This window comes from Rattus rattus, chromosome 11 (assembly GCF_011064425.1).
Source record: "Rattus rattus isolate New Zealand chromosome 11, Rrattus_CSIRO_v1, whole genome shotgun sequence".
Lineage (NCBI taxonomy): Eukaryota > Metazoa > Chordata > Mammalia > Rodentia > Muridae > Rattus > Rattus rattus.
This window is the reverse complement of record NC_046164.1, coordinates 83252195-83270316: the sequence shown is the minus strand read 5'-3', so window position 1 is coordinate 83270316 and position 18122 is coordinate 83252195. Positions and strand designations below refer to the sequence as shown.

The following is an 18122-nucleotide window of genomic DNA, read 5'->3' as shown; positions in this document are numbered from 1 at the left end:
TGCATTTCTTTTCTTTACCATTTTTAGTGCTCTAGCTAAAACTTCAAGTACAGTATTGAAAAGAATGGGAGAGAGAGAACATCCTTATCATGTCTTGATTTTAGTGAAAATATTTTTTGTTTATTCATTTGTTTTGTTTTGTTTTCCATTTAACATGATGTTTTGTGTAGGATTGTTGAATAAATTCTTGTATTATTTTAATGTATTTCTACCTTGCCCATAGATTCTTCAATACTTTTATTACAAGGATACAGTTTTCTGTCAAATGCTTTTTTTTTCATCTAATGAGAGGATCATGTGATTTTGTCCTTTGGTCTGTGTATATGGTAGATTTTATCTATTGATTTACTTATGTAAAACCAACTATGCATCTTTGGAGTGAAACTTACTAGGCCATAGTGTGCAAAATCATTTTTAAGTGTTCATAAGTTGTTTGCTAGTATTTTATTGAGAATATTTGCATCTATATACATCAGAGATATTTGCTCTGAAGTTTATTTGTTGAATCCTTGTTTGATTTTTATATTAAAGTAATATTACTTATTCCATCCTTTTCCACTTTATAAAATATCCTGAGAAATTTTAGTATTATACTCTTCTTGGAAGTCTTCATGGAAGAGTGGCAGAAACTATGTAAAATCCCCAGGTAGTAGATAAGTTCTTGGAAACAGTGTTTTATGGACACAACAAAGTATCTAAACATATGAATTCAGAAACTGTCACAATATGAATAATACTTAATATCAAGATAGACAGCATAACAGCATGGGGGAATACCATGCACTCCTTTGGCTAGTTGAGAATCTATGGTACTTAATAGCCTCTAGGACAAGGAGATCCGATTTTCTCTAAGGATTCTGATAGGTAAGCCACACACTAGCCATACATCTGTGAGTATATATGGACAGCAGAAACCATTAAAGGATACAGATCTGAATAGGTAAGGACGAAAAAGTAACCTAGATTGAATTGAAGGGTGAATGTGATCAAAAGGAGTTAATTGGCCTGCGCCAGGCTGATTCCATTATAGGTTACAAACTAGCAATTCAAGAGACCAGGCCTGAGATGCTACTTTCCATATCTGAGCAAGGCAGTTATTAGAACAACTGCAGGCATAGGCCAAGAGGTAGAGCTACTTGTCCTTGGCACATAGCTAGAATAGTCTGAATCACAATATCACTCTGACCCCAGAGATAGAACCCATCAATCAAGGTATAGATCACCTAACATTTCCTCAAGTTACTCCTTTTGGCTTTAAAACTAAATCTGCATATTCAGGTGGGGTCCTTCTATCCTGATAAATTTGGGCCCCTGCATGCAGGAATAAATGCTCTTTGCTTTTATATGCTATTTGAGTTTGAGATATCATTCTTCATAGATTCACGGACCCTAAGCGTGATAAAAAAAACAAACTAAAATGTATCTCAGGACTCATCAAAATAAAATTTACAAAAAGACAAAAAGCAAATTTGCATACTAAGAATTTATGCTGCATAGTTCTTGGTTGCTAATGACTAAAACAGTAACACAGAATCCGAACATAAGAGCTGGTCATTGTATTTGTGGTTGCCAAAAGTTAATTTAAATCGTGGGAGTGTGAAGAATTAGTTGAAAGATCAAACCACACAAAGATCTGTGGGAACAATAAAAGGCACCAAGGAAAACTGTGAGCGATTTAAATAGTAGCCAAGAAACAGAACTTTTTCCCTCATCACTGCTCAATATCTCTGCCACAGTTACTCAGTGTGCCCATACTGATAAGTAATGATTGCTGATGGGTACTTAATAAATTGACCCATCTATCATTTACTCTTGCTCAATTCAGAACGTGTTCCTAGGCTGTCAAATGCAATGGATGTTTTATAAACCTCGCCCCTACTGAAATATCTGCCATGACCAAGAACTCTATTTTTGGCTTTGCTTTGTTACTGTTTTTCCTTGTTAGTTTTGAGATAGTGACTTATTCTGTAACACAGGATGCTTTTGTGATCCTAGTTTTCTCACCATAGCTGCCACAGCACTGGGGTTACAGTGTGCCATACATATCCACTTGAAGACTTTCTTCATTTAAATTTGACTTAAAATTCATTTAGACCCTTGTAATTTATTTTATGATCATGCTTGTTATGAATACAATAATTTTCCTTTAACCTTGAGGTTATTATCACACGTATCTACAATGACACATTGTAAGGTGTCTGGGCAAACATCAACTAGTGTAAAGGAATTTCAATCAAGCAACATGACTGCTCTGGAAAGGTGTCACATCCAAAATATGGTCCAACATGAATGCAGTCAAACCATAAACCTTTATTTTCTCTGGCTGAAATCCAAACCTTTGTTCCATCTGACTGGAATACAGACACATCTTTAGTACATACCTTTAATCTCAAACATGCTATCTATATGAGCAACAGGTAGAGTGATGAATCAGAGAAATATTTGACAGAATTACTCAAAGATAAGATGTGCTCAACTCTCACAAAGACAGGAAGGAGAGGGAGAGAGTAGAAGTTGTTCAGATTTCAGTTCAGTTTGGAATGGTTGAGTTTGGAGCAGCTCAGTTCAGTTCAGAGTTTAGTTAGGTTGAAGCAGTTCCATTCTGTGCTGTTCAGTTCAGAGAAGAGCAGTTGAATTTGAAGAAGTTCAGTTCATGGAGTTCAGTGGTAGTCTCTCCCAACAGAGCAAGTAAGTCAGAAGCTGAGAAAAGCCTATTTGAATCAGGCTGTTTGGAGATGACTTTGAATCAGAACAGTTGAGTTGAACCAGTGAGTCAGAATTCAGAAAGAGCTAGAAAGTGTGAGTTTATTCAGTAGTAAATCTTGGAGGCTAAAACATTCTAGCCCCAGCTTAGCAGAAGAAAGCTGGAAGCTGAGTCCTCAAAGGTCCAGGCTTGCAGATTAGACTGTAGGGAGCTATAAGATTCTAGGCCTAGGCTTAGACCTAGGGATCATTAGATAGAAATGCTAAGTCTAGGGCTGGAGAGATGGCTCAGTGGTTAAGAGCACCCGACTGCTCTTCCAGAGGTCATGAGTTCAATTCCCAGCAACCACATGGTGGCTCACAACCATCTGTAAAGAGATCCCATGCCCTCTTCTGGTGTATCTGAAGACAGCTACAGTATATATAATAAATAAATAAATCTTTAAAAAAAAAAAAAGAAAAAAAGAAATGCTATGTCTAGCCTAAGCTATACATTTGGAAAGCTTTGGTACAACGCTCATATGTGTGTCTGTGTGTGTTTGTGTATGCATATATATGTATAATATAGATATATATAGAGATATGCACATAAGTAAACATTTGAGGAAGTTTTTGTATATTTCTTGATTATTCTTTCCTCTCCCTTTCAAATCCTACCATTTTCTATATACATACCTATATCATTGCTTCTCCATATACTTATTGTCAACTGCACACGTCTTCTCTTTTTTTGGACTAACTCTAATCTCCTTAACAATGTCACAGGAGCCAGAAGAAACATCACAACATAAGTTCACTTGCAACATTTCTCTATTCAGAAAATCATTTGAAATAATAATTATAAAATAACTGTCACTTCCTCCCTTTCAGTTATCTGTGTACATAAGCATTTCCCAGACAAACTTTTTGAGTCAAGAAACTAGCTCATTATCTATACCCCACTTCTACCTTGACATGTTTTGTCTTCAGAGTTAGCAGAATATTTTTACTTCAAAGTTCTTATCACTAACTGACAGCCTATGTATTTTATTTATTTTCTTGCTTATTGCCTGTCAACTTCAAACAGATGATAAACTCTGTGAACAGAGATTTTAATTCTTTTTATTTGCAGTGTAACTACTTCTCTATCACTGACCATCTCTCCTACATGAAGACACAGTTAACCTAACTGCAATGCTCACAGACCAAAAGTACATGATTTAAACTTCACATAAATGAGGATTCATTAAATGCATACACCGTGGAATCTGACTCCATTTGTATAAAATTATTTGGTGAAATGTTTTCAGGCTGCTGTATATAACTGAGCTCTTTGTCAGTTCTGCATGCTGTTCAAATATAATTGTATCACATTTCACATATCTTTCTCTTCCTTTGGTGACAGTCTAGGGGTTGATTCTGCTTTTTGATTGTATCAGTTATTGTGTGATAATTATTTTCCATATACTATATTTCTCTGAACAGTGTATATAAAGAGATATTCTAAGGATATTTAAACATGATTGTGGCATGCTCATTCTACTTTTTCTCAATAATGTCTACATCTGTGCTTGTGAAAAGAGTGACCTGAAATTTTCTCCCTAAAACACATTCGTGAAGTACAAGTACCAAATTCAAGTAATGCTCATAAAAGAAGTTGAAGAAAAACTTTTCATTTTCTGAAAACTTTAATGTTCTGTGACATTTTATACTTAAATATTTTCACTATTACAATTAAAGCAGTATAGCCATAAATGATAATTAAGTAGAAAATTTTGGTAGTGTTAGACATATCTTCCTAATAAGTTCTCCTTTTCTCTTGTGATCCAACATCATTGCTGGTCTTGGGAAATCATGTACACACAGAGGATTAATATCTCCTTAACACCATCACAGAGAACAAAGAATGGTAGTAGGTGTCAGAGTATGCTGAGTTGCTAGATATTGAACACTGTGAAAGCTGAATGGAATTCTGGCAGTGACTGATGAGGTTCACAGAATAGTGTCTCAATCAGGGATTACATTTTAAGAGCTAGGGGCCTTCATCCCCCCACTTCTAACAAACATCATCTTTCCTCATAACCTTATACATGGTGCTTCATTTTAATCTTCTCTTTTCATATGGAGCTCATCCTATTAGTTACTGACCATCATGATACAGGTATCTCTCTTTAACAAGTACATGGGAAGTCAGGGTCCTGAGCAGAGAGCAGCAAGTGGATTTACTTTTCTATCTTGAAAGGATAAAGTACATTAGCCTTATCTACATGTACTAGACTTCCAAAAAGAAAGAAGAGTAGGTTAAAGCTAATTGAATAAAAAAAAAAAAGCCAGTGAACATTGAAATCTGCAATTCTTACCAAAGGAGGCACAGTTCTCCAGGTTAAATGGATTTTCCTAATTACCTGCATGGACATCATTTATGCTATTATTGGAAAGGAAAGTAGTCTTAAACATGATGACCTCTTCTCTCTTTCCTAATGCTATTGATTTGTGATAGATTTTCACAGGAGAGAGAAGACAGGAGAAAAATACAGAAGAGTTAAATTCTGAATCCTGGAGATGGGAAAATAAGAGATATGAAAATAAAATGGATAAAAGCTGTCTTCTAATTATGATTCCCTCATATCTTTGTCATATGCAAATTGATATCCCGTGATGATAAAGATATGTTAGAAATAAGAATTGTTCCAAGAGTCTTGTCCAGTAACAGGGACATGTACTGTTGACAGTGTAGGTCTACTGTCAGGTACCCACAACAAGAAGCTAATAATTAGTAGGTGATCTTCCTGAGATGGGTCTGTCTTGGATTAAAATCTAAATTGTATTTGTTCCAGTGGACAAGCCCAGCAGAAATCCTCTTTAGGCAAGATTCCTGCTATTAATATGCTTTTCCTGTTATTATTAAATATATATATAATAATCACTAAGTATTGGCCTACTCTTTTGAATAGTACTCTGCAGACAACAAAGATGTACATTCTTATAGTTATGCTATGCAATGTAGACAAATAGATTATTTCTTACATTTAATGATGATTCTATAAAATTCCTAATATTACAATAATGACTAAACTCTTTTAAAATACACTGCTATTAAATCATTTCTGATAGACAAACCTTCAGTGAGAATCCTGCCAGTCTTTAGTGTCATGAATTAATTGCCTCTGAGAAAGCAAGCAGGCATTTTCAATCCAGAGCACATTCCAAGAGGTTGTAAAACCATTACCCAAAGGTTGTAAATAAGGAACTATCAACTTACCATAGGTGCTAGGACAAAAGATAGAATATTAACTGGGTTTATTTACATTAAAACTCATTGATGGTCACAAAAAGTTATGATTTTTAACCCTCCATGAGCCCATAAAGCTGTAACAGATAATGAGTTTTTAGATAGATAATCACTCCTAATGGATATGTAGGTAAACATTCCGCTTTGTAAAATTCTTATTTAATTTATGATTCAAACTTATGTGTAAACTTGTGATGAACATTTTACCATATGATCATGCATTCTGAAAGATGTATAAGTGCTGAAGTCAGAGAAGAGGGCATTCTGCTTATCCCCCATCCCCCCCCTGCCTTTTTCTTACACCCCTGATTCCATTTTCTTACAAGTCCTTTTCCCTGTTTTTCTTAGAGAGCTTTCATAAGAAACCATTTGGAACTTGGAAGAAATTGTTAAAGTCACTTTTCAAAATGTTCCTTTCTCTTCCTGTGACTTCAACTTGCATGCTGGAAAGTAAGAACCACACAGGCAGTTCCTACAGAAATAGAAGAAAGGCTACTTTACTTAATCACCTGCCCTTTTAGGATGAGGTGGTAAACAGTTTCTCACCTCAAAGCAACTCAGACGGCAGGTCAGCTACTAAAGCAAAGTGACTTAGACTTAAGACAGGTGAAGATTTTGTTTGTATATGACAACTCTAACTATCTCATAAGACCAAGTCTTATCTGCATAGATGCTCTTCCCCTCTGCTGCCTGAAAAAGAACCAAGAACAAGAAAGAAGATCCACTGAGGCTGGCCGCCGAAGTCTAGTTTGAGAGGGGAAGGAAGCAAAGATAAAGGATTCCATGAGGTAAATTTTAGGAATTATACAAAGGAGGGGAAAAATATCCAGAACAGTCTCAATTTGTGCATTTAAAGATGTAGGTTAATGGCAACTGAAGAGATGCCTCAGCTATAAGAGTTGCTGCTCTTGTAGAGAACTGATGATTAATTCTCAGCAGTTGCATGACAGTACATAACCTCTGTAATTCCAGTTTCAGCGGGTCTGACGCACACTCCTGGCTTATAGGAATAATGATTACATGTTGCCCATATATATGCAAGAATAGATTCATATATGTAAAAGAAAAAAAAAGAATCTTTGATGTACAAGAAGATTTGGCTTAAGGTTTTTCTTCTACACATGGCATAGCCTGTCAATGTACATTTAACTAATACATAAGAGATGGTAATTATTCCTGCTCTTGAGATAATAAAGAAAATAAGCCACTTAAATATTTTCATGTATTCTCAAGTTCAGGTTAGGTGAGGAAAACATTTGGAAACTGGTAATATTTGGAAAAACTGGAAAATATTTGGGATGGATTGATGAATAATAAATCCAGGGAGTTGAAGCAGGGAATAGGCAAATGGGGAAATGTATATAAACAAAGACAGGATTTTTGTTTGGGATTTGTAATTTCACAAAGGTACTAGGTAAGAGATTAGACCCAACCTAAAAAAGATTACATTTTATTAGTTTCCTTACGTGTTGGTGTGTAGTATATCATGTGTGTATGTGGTCATGTAGGTGAGCTCACTTTCCCATCTTACTCTTCTTTTTAGTCTGTAGAGGGTACTGTTCTAATTATTATCTAAAAAGTAAAGCCACACAACTTTCTCAAGGTAATTAGATAAATGGCTACTGGAAAATTAGCTTGACTAAATAGAGGCAAGGAGATTTTGAAAAATCCACTGAAACAGAACAATAAAACGACTCATAATGATTTGAACTGGAGCAGAGTTCCGTCAGTCCTGGAACCATCTGCGCCTCAGATGCTGATTCTTGTCCCGTTGTCCCAGGCATCATAAAGGAGCATTCTCATAGAATTAAATGATCATTCCTATTTGGATAGGATTAAAAATCTTATTCTGGTAGCTATAAGGTGTTATTGTAAAAATCAAAAAAAGAATGTTCTTGAGTGCGGGATCCTCTTGCTTTGGCTGCTACCCTGCCATGTGGTACATAAGCCGCCCTCTCCTGGCTGTCTCCTTTTTTAGCTACGAGGTCCCCTAGAAAGTAGTTACCATGCCTGGTACACACACACACACACAGACACACACACACACACACACACACACACACACACACACACACACACACACACACACACACGTTGGTAGCCACTCGTACCGCGCCCAAAGATGGTGCCGATTTCCTGTGAGTGAGTCAACAGGGCACCCGGAAGGACGCAGTGCGCATGAGCCAAGCATGTCACAGTCCGCTCTTAGGGCATGCAAATTGGGCATTGGGATTTGCACCAATCGGGTAGCGACACGAGTCTCCTAAGCGTATATAAGCAGTGCCTTTTTCTCTCTGGGGTCCCCTGTCCCTGTTCAAGAGAGCAGTACAATAAAGGCTTGTTCGCAGAAGAATCCTGTTGCTGCGCGTCGTTCTTGCTGGTGAGACACTGGGCGCGCGACACACGCATCCCTTGTTCTTCAGGCCCTTGCACATTCTCTGTGTGGGCAGCAGAACCAGATCCACATGCCCCAACTGCCTCTCAGCCATTTCTTTAACATGCTGTTTCCTTTAGCCTGGTAAATTAAAGTTCCAGAAACTAGTAATTTAGCAACTAGATTTACATGTAAAATTCTCAATTCATAATTCATCCACTCAATAAATTCACTGGCAATTGATAAAGATCTAAACCACCCACCTATACAAGATAAAATCGATCTAGTTCACCTAATTCTGAACCATCCTCCTCTGTGGACTCCATCTTCATCTCTTTCCTTCCTCCTCTCTTGCACCTTACAAAACTTTGTCCCCGCCTTACTCTCTACTGCCCAATTATGTATCGCCTTGACATCAAGCTACAATAAGGATCTTGAACAAATGCCAGACTTTTCATTTTACCATCCATGGGTTTCTTCATACATGTGACTACCAGTTCTTCATATATCTTACAAGCACCATAGGCATCATGAACAGCAATCCCAATGTGACCGAACCCCTGAGGGTCTGAGTAGCCACTGTGGTAACTCTGAGTCTCATCATCCTCAGAGCTCCGGTTGTGTGTCAACTCAAGTGTAGCTTTTCTGTAGAATATCCATGCTATCCTTTCATTCTTATCTTTGGGGATGTCATTCTTATATTGATAAATTAAGAAATAAGAGTAAAAACTTCACAGTAGGAAAATCAAACTTCTGGAGTCAAGTCAGTCCCAGAATCCTCCTATGAAAACTCAGGGGCTCCAGATCATTGACTCTTGCCATCGTTTGTTGCAGTAGAAAATCCTTGGTGTTGGAGACCCAATCAGAGCAGCAACTGAGGGTCTCTTCATCTGTGAGGCTGCTGGATGAAAGTTGTGGCTCTGTGTTGGCAGCCCTTTAGGATCACAGATCAGCTCTGCTAGCAAAGAGAGCCACACCTGCATCTTACTTTGTAAGACAGAATCTCTTCACCGAACGTGGGTATGCTCTTTCCACTCTAGTGGCTGGCCAAGGAGCCACTAGGACTCTCTTGTCTCTCCCCATTTGCAGACCATCACAGTCATTACAGACATGGATGACACTGTCTGACTTCTACAAGTGTCTGGGGATCTTAAATAAAATCCTCAAGTTTGAAAAAGAAACACTATAGTCACTAAACCATCTCATCAGCCTCACCCTACTTATTCATTTTATTTATTTATTCATTTATTTTTGTACAATTGTTTTAAAGTTTAGAGTCATGGCTGAGGTCACAAAGGGATGAAAGAAAGAGACTGAGGCCAAAGAGAGATGAGAAAGAGGAAAAAATTGAAGAAATGAAGGAATGCATACCAAATATGAGGTGTATTGGCTAGTTTTGTGTGTCAACTTGACACAAGCTGAAGTTATCACAGAGAAAGGAGCCTCCCTTGAGGGAATGCCTGCATGAGATCTCAATTAGTGACCAAATGTGGGAGGGCCCATTGTGAGTGGTGCCATCCTTGGGCTGTTAATCTTAGGTTCCATAAAAAAGCAAAGCTGAGCAAGTCAGTGGGAGCAAGCCAGTAAGTAACATCTCTCCATCAGCCCCTGCTTCCTGACCTGCTTGAGTTCCAGTCATGACTTCCTTTGGTGATAAACAGTAATGTGGAAGTGTAAGCTGAATAAACCCTTACCTTGCCAACTTGCTTCTTGGTCATGATGTTTGTGCAGGAGTAGAAACCCTGACTAATACAGCTGGATAAAACCAAATTATTTGAAGTTCAAGAGCTTTGCAATTTGCATACAAGTGCAAAGTCAACCTTGAAGGCAAGTGGATATTAATAATTCAGCATTGTGAAGAATTATTAAAGATAAAGGTAACTCACTAATGCTTAGTAGAATGCTAGCCATTGAGGAGAATATGTGTGTCTACACAACATTGCTTAATTCATACTCTTAGAATCAAAGTCCAATAAAATGAAAATTATGTCCTCGTGTATATATTTGGAAACTTTAAACATTGTTACCAAAAACACCCAAAAGAATAAACAAAACCAAACAAAACCAAAAACAAACATCAACGAAAACAGAGTTTCAAATGAAATGAGCTAAATAAAAAATAAACATGGATTTTCATGTCATTTTCCTTTGTTCTATTCATCATGTCATTTTCCTTTGTTCTTTTTGTTCTTTTCATTATAAGACATTGAAAAGTAATGTAAGAACTCACGGAAATTCCATAATTACATGAGTCTTTCTATACCCAACTTTGTTCTCTCAAACCACAAAACTCTGAGAAAGCAAATGATGTGACACTGGCCATCTCACTTCACATAAAATTATTTATCCAAAAAGAGGAATAGATTTTTTTACCCAGCTCTTAGGCAAGCATTCCTGAGGGAACTGAGTTTGGCTCCCTATTGATGAGCCTAGACACCTCTGGCACTGTCACTCATACTGATATAAGTAGATACCATTATTTTCTTTTCTTCTATAGAGTCAATATATAAAGGAAAGAGAAACAAATTAAACAAGAAGATTCATGCATCAGTTCAGGATGCATGAATTAAGTTGAAAACATAACTCCTTTAATACCCCATTGGTTAAGGCTAAAGCTGGGGGAGGGGCTGCCAGGTCTCATGGCTAATAGCCTATGTCTAAATGTCAAACACGGAAGATATTTAGAATACTAATTGGATAATTTCCACACAGTATAGAGGCAAAGTATACAAGAAGAAATAAAATCTGGGAAGAAATGTCTACATCACGTGTAGATTGCTTCATCTGGTCCTCGTTCATGTACTGATATCATTCTTCACATAATTCAATGTGTTCCAAACATCAGACATTACTATTTCCGTGTGACTATTGGTATACAATTATTTTGGTACTCCATTAGTCCTTTATACCTATAAATACACTTTTTAGTCTTCTGACATTTTCCTCTGAACATTTTTGTCAAAGGCCCTGTTGCCTTGATATTTAACTGGACATAGATGATACTCTATTTTTAATCCACCAAACACAAGCACATATCTATGTACACATATATTAAACAAAGCTGACTCTATAACACAAAGCAGTTGTGGGCTTACTTCCCAGGATGTCAAGAAGTTAAAAACAATGTATACATATATGTAATATATATTGGATTTCTCACAATAAAGTGCTTTAAATGTAACAACTAAGTCATTTCCTACTTCTTTTTCTTCTTGCTCATATATCCTTTGGATTCTGAAGTTTTTTGATTACTCACTTGCCATGCAGTTACTTAGAGCTAATTATAAATACTATGTAAAGTGATTATAAATCTTCCTCCTATTTCAAGCTTTCTTTCTAATCTCATTCAAATGTATCCTCATGGGTCAATTAAGATAAATTGTTTATTTGTACAGTGATAAAGTACATTTAGTTTATCAAGTAGTGGGGGGAGGGGAAATGGAAAAGCTCAGCTGATAGAAATGGTTTCTGTGTACAATAAGTTAAATATTATGGAAATAGTGCTGATGATTTGTAATGATGTAACCGTAATCAATACCACTGAATTGCCTATTGCAAAAAGAAAACATATTTATTTATATTTTTGTTTATATAGCCTATAAATTAGTAAGTTCCATGAAAGGAAAAGTACAGAAAATTCCTCTGCTTAGGTTTGTGTGAGGTTGATAGACATAAAGATTCATCCCATGTAACTGTGCCCCAGGATTATGTTATAGGATGAAAATTTTTTCCCTCCTCCTCCAAATAGTGTTAAGGTCTCCCACCTTTTCTTTCTCTAGGAGCACAGTGCCCTTTGTCTCTAAAACACCCTCTAGGTATCCACATCCATGTCTCCTAGATGGACAATGAGAGAGAGAGAGAGAGAGAGAGAGAGAGAGAGAGAGAGAGAGAGAGAGAGAGAGAGAGAGAGAGACTTTGCTTTAGAATGAAAGCTCAGGCTTCATGTAACCTCTGTGAGTGACATAAGGACAACCCGAACAGCTCTGGGACCTGTGTAGAATCTGATTCAGTAAACATTACGTCTGCATATATGTCCATGGGTTTCTCTACATAAATATGGGGTTCAATCTGGGTGTCCTCTAAAATAACACGTAAACTATATCCTTTTCTAGACACGGTTCTACATTTTCAAGTGATGTTTATAGGAAACATGGAGTGACTTAGTTACCAATTAACAGTATCCAAATTAAAAAGAGTAACCTGTAATGATAAAATTGAGGAAGGATTAAAATCTAATTCACCCATAGGTGTGTGGGAGCCAAAACCATCAAATGGAAAAAAGATAGCATTTTCAGCAAATGGTGCTGGTTCAACTGTAGGTCAACATGTAGAAGAATGCAGATCTATCCATGCTTATCACCCTGTACAAAGCTTAAGTCCAAGTGGATCAAGGACCTCCTCATCAAACCAGATACACTCAAACTAATAGAAGAAAAACTAGGGAAGCATCTGGAACACATGGCACTGGAGAAAATTTCCTGAACAAAACACCAATGGCTTATGCACTAAGATCAAGAATCGACAAATGGGATCTCATAAAACTGCAAAGCTTCTGTAAGGCAAAGGACACTGTGGTTAGGACAAAATGGCAACCAACAGATTGGGAAAAGATCTTTACCAATCCTACAACAGATAGAGGCCTTATATCCAAAATATACAAAAAAACTCAAGAAGTTAGACCAGGGGAGACAAATAACCCTATTAAAAATGGGGTTCAGAGCTAAACAAAGAATTCACAGCTGAGGAATGCCGAATGGCTGAGAAACACCTAAAGAAATGTTCAACATCTTTAGTCATAAGGAAATGCAAATCAAAACAACCCTGAGATTTCACCTCACACCAGTGAGAATGGCTAAGATCAAAAACTCAGGTGACAGCAAATGCTGGCGAGGATGCAGAGAAAGAGGAACACTCCTCCATTGTTGGTGGGATTGCAGACTGGTGCAACCATTCTAGAAATCAGTCTGGAGATTCCTCAGAAAATTGGACATTGAACTGCCCAAGGATCCAGCTATACCTCTCTTGGGCATATACCCAAAAGATGCCCCAACATATAAAAAAGACACGTGCTCCACTATGTTCATAGCAGCCTTATTTATAATAGCTAGAACCTGGAAAGAACCCAGATGCCCTTCAACAGAGGAATGGATACAGAAAATGTGGTACATCTACACAATGGAATATTACTCAGCTATCAAAAACAATGACTTTATGAAATTCGTAGGCAAATGGTTGGAACTAGAAAATATCATCCTGAGTAAGGTAACCCAATCACAGAAAAACACACATGGCATGCACTCATTGATAAGTGGCTATTAGCCCAAATGCTTGAATTACCCTAGATGCCTAGAACAAATGAAACTCAAGATGGATGATCAAAATGTGAATGCTTCACTCCTTCTTTAAAAGGGGAACAAGAATACCCTTGGCAGGGAATAGAGAGGCAAAGATTAAAACAGACACAGAAGGAGCACCCATTCAGAGCCTGCCCCACATGTGGCCCATACATATACAGCCATCCAATTAGACAAGATGGATGAAGCAAAGAAGTGCAGGCCGACAGGAGCCGGATGTAGATCGCTCCTGAGAGACACAGCCAGAATACAGCAAATACAGAGGCGAATGCCAGCAGCAAACCACTGAACTGAGAATAGGACCCCGTTGAAGGAATCAGAGAAAGAACTGGGAGAGCTTGAAGGGGCTTGAGACCCCATATGTGCAACAATGCCAAGCAACCAGAGCTTCCAGGGACTAAGCCACTACCTAAAGACTATACATGGACTGACCCTGGACTCTGACCTCATAGGTAGCAATGAATATTCTAGTAAGATCACCAGTGGAAGGGAAGCCCTTGGTCCTGCTAAGACTGAACCCCAGTGAATGTGATTGTTGGGGGAGGGCTGCAATGTGGGGAGGATGGGGAGGATTAGGGGATGTTTACCCGAAACCGGGGAAAGGGAATAACACTCGAAATGTAAATAAGAAATACTCAAGTTAATATAATAATAAAAAAAAAAAAAAAAAAAAAAAACTAAGTCACCCGCCCATGAGAAGAGACTGGATTTTCTGGTTACTGACATTTCTTTAAAATTTTCTATCAGCATGATTCCAAATTGGATTCCAAAATATCCGTGCAAAGAAACTTGAAGGAGATATGATGGCACATTCTCTCTTAAAGTGTATGTTTCTATTTGATATTTTATTTTTATCTTCTGTTGTGCTACAAAGAAAAACCTAGGTTTCAGATAAAGAAATACACAAAGTGAAAGTAATTCAGCAAGCCAATTCTGGTTTTGTAAATTTTGAGCCAAGACCAAAACTTGTCTAGCACGCACTCTTGACCAATATAGTAGTCATCTTTTCTTACTGTTCTAGATGGGGACTGAGTTTCATCTTTTGATGGGCATTTGTCTTCAAACCCTGATGCTATATAACTTGGGTTATGTATCAATATATAACTTGGGTCAGTATATAACTTGTGTCAGATCAGGAAATAGGAGTTCTTGCTGGCCTTTCCACCTTAGAAGAAAAAAATTTAGGTACCTTTGATAGGAAAACAAACAACAAACAAGCAAAATTTCTCTGTGTGAAACAGTTAGTGAGATTAGATTCTATTTATATCAAATCAAATAGAGCAAACGTAAAAAACAATTTACCATTTATAATAAATTGATCTTTGCTGTTTTTAAGAAAATATTTTAGGAGGAAACCTATTATACATTTTAGGTCACAAGTGCCTTCTAATGGGAATTCACTCTCAGTATTATTAATGTTTGGCATTTAGGGAAAATGAAGTTAAAGTATTAGAAACACAAACAGCAACTCTTGTGAGATGAGATGAAAATCAAGCCCATTCTCTCTCCAATCAGAACATGGAGTGACTTAATTAGAAATTGATAGTATTCAATCTACATTAAGTTACTGTGAAGTGGATTAACCTGTAATGATAAAATGGAGGCAACGATTAAAAGTCTAAATGATGTGGTAGAACTCACTGAATAACATATGCATCTTTCACATAGGAGTTTAATAAAAAGGTCACTGAGAGAGCCAAGAATTTTTCTAATTCTCTACCTTTACAGAAATTAAGGATTCTGCATTTTGAGCTTTAATTTCTTTCTTTCTCTCTTTCTTTCTTTCTTTCTTTCTTTCTTTCTTTCTTTCTTTCTTTCTTTCTTTCTTTCTTTCTTTCTTTTTCTTCCTTCCTTCCTTTCTTTCTTTCTTTCTTTCTTTCTTTCTTTCTTTCTTTCTTTCTTTCTCCCTTTCTTCCTTCATTTATTTCGTTCTTTTTAAATAAAAAGAAATACTTCACAGTTGTAGAGATTGTAGAAACTATGTTCTTCACAAACCAGCATACAAACACTGTGTGAAGACACCATTCTGCTGTTCCGTGACATGTCACATGAGATTAAATGTGCCATTTTCCACTTATGATGTCTTATTGGTGAGGGGATAGGAGGAGATTCCTTGACAGAAGCCAGACAGCCAGACAGAATGGCCATTATTGGTTAATAAAGATGGTAAGCTTCCAAGTTTGCGGGCTCATTTCTTCCCTCTGGACAAAAGCCTGGCATCTTAAGACAAGTGCCTTGTGGTCTGTCCTCCCAACAGACCTCGTGGTGATGGATTGGCTCAATAATTCAAGGCCATTTCAGTAAATGTTTATTAAACAGTTGTGGGGCAATCATCCATCCTGTCTTTCTTCAAACTGACCTTCCCTATATAAGGGAAGTAAGTCCATTCAACCCTCAAGAGGAGAATAGAGTTTTGCTTCCCAATTGCCCCCTCTGTCTTTGCAGAGGGTCTTTTTTACCTTGTATCTGTAGCAAGTCTTTGTTTCCTCACCCTAATACATTCCTGTTTTCAACTGCTGATTCTGCCTGGTCCTATTAGTAGTGTTCAAAAATTCTCTCCTGATTCTCTAGTACAAGATTTTTTTTCCCGCTTTTAGCTTTTCAACTGTCAGAGAAAACAAACCTTATCAGACACCTAGTTAATATTGGCAGGTAGAAAGTCGGATATTTGAAGCCTTTCTGACTTCATGTATTTCAATAATTCAGTCTGAAGTTCTAATACACACCTTCCTAAGTAAACTTCGTGGCTTATGTCCTTTATAGTCCTCTCATATCCATATTGCATGCTACCTTCCCACTCTAAAAAAAAATTGATTGTTTTTGATATCTAATTTTTAGGTGGTCTTTTCACTTTTGTGTGATTTCTTTTAGTGGTGCTAATGGTCTAAGCCTTAACGTTATACCATCTAGAAAATGCCCTAACAGTGAGTTGCGTCTCCAGCCCTTAGGTGATGGTTGTAGTTTGTAGTATCTTACCTTCGGTTGGTTCTTCTGTCCATTTCTGTGTTTCCTTCCTACACTGTTCATTTGTTTTCTGTTTTGTTATTTCTTTCATGCTATTTAAAACCCAATATCCAAATGCATTGACACCTTTCTTCTTCTGTCCGCTGTGCTTGTTCCTGTTCTACCTTGAGGAAGCTGACCCATGACATCTATCTTTTTTTTCTGTGCTTATCTCACGTCCTCTCCTCTTCAAGATCCTTGTAATTACCAAAGTACTTCCTTTGGAAGACCACCTTCTGCAAGCTAAAAATTCACCAATGGATAGCATAAACCAGGAAGTCGTTGCTGATCATTTCAGGAAAACAGATGGCTGCCAGGAAATAGCACAGCTGCTCCTCAGTAGAAAGAAAACAATTAAAAAAAAAAAAAGTTTTTTTACTTTGCAATTCACAGTCCATGGATGCCCCAAAGGCATAGACTCTTAGACACTAGTGGCACTGGGTCACCGAAAGTTGGCTTTGTTTGAAATGTTACTTTAGTGAGCTGTTTCTTCTGAGAAAAGGCCAGTTCCTTCAGTCTTAGATTTCCTTTTATAAATAATTCATGAGCTTTTTTTGAAGAGCGTCCGCCTTCCTCCAATTTCCCCTGTTCTCAATATGCTGTGTTAGTTTGCTGTGTTTGCTACAGTTGAAGTTTTAGATTTTCATGTCAACCTGTCTTTGACTCAGTGGGTCTATGAGCAGCAGTTTACAAGTTTGAGTGGCCAGTACTTATTTTGGAGGTTGAGGCTGTCCCAAAATCTAAAGGTAACGGTACACAGAACTGTGCCAAGTAACTAATGACTGCTTCTGATTTCTCCTGATCTCATCCATCTCATACCCTTTCCACCATCGGCCTCCTGGAGCCATTTTCATTTTAACTGCCACTTATTCCGGATGGTTCAGTAATTGCCTGGGAATAGCTGTCGTTACATTGGTTTATATCTTTGAATCTGAACCTTCTTGTATGCCTCCTTTCTTTGCTTTTTTAACTCCCAAGTAGTGAAAACACTGGCTTGTGCATAGGTAACAGCAGAGGCAAACAAAGGCTATGCTTGGCTAATATTTAATAGAGCTACCTTTTCATGTCCATTTTTAAGTCAAAGTGTACAAGTAAATAGTTAGCACTCTTATGCATTAGACAAAGTTAGCTTTGAAAGCTAGCAAGTCACTTATTCCCTGTATCAGACAAAGCTCAACTGGATATGGTAAACTTTTATAGACATGTCCATGCCAGGAAAGGTTGATCATTTCCTCCTCCTTTGAGCAGTGTCATCAAGTCTCTGGCTGCATTTGGCTTGCTGTCAACAGCAATAGAGATGCTACAGATAAACATAAATAGTACCTTACACACAAGGAATCATTATGGGAAGCTGCCCCAGTTTCTTGCTTATTGTTTTCATGGCTTTACAGAAACTCCTGGTTTTATAGTCCTTGTT

At 37.4% G+C, this 18122-nt stretch overlaps 1 pseudogene; it reads right to left on the bottom strand.

Moving 5' to 3' along the window:
- Positions 1-8734: 8734 nt before the first annotated feature.
- LOC116912043 lies at positions 8735-16701 on the bottom strand (annotated as a pseudogene).
- Between the last annotated feature and the right edge of the window lie 1421 nt (positions 16702-18122).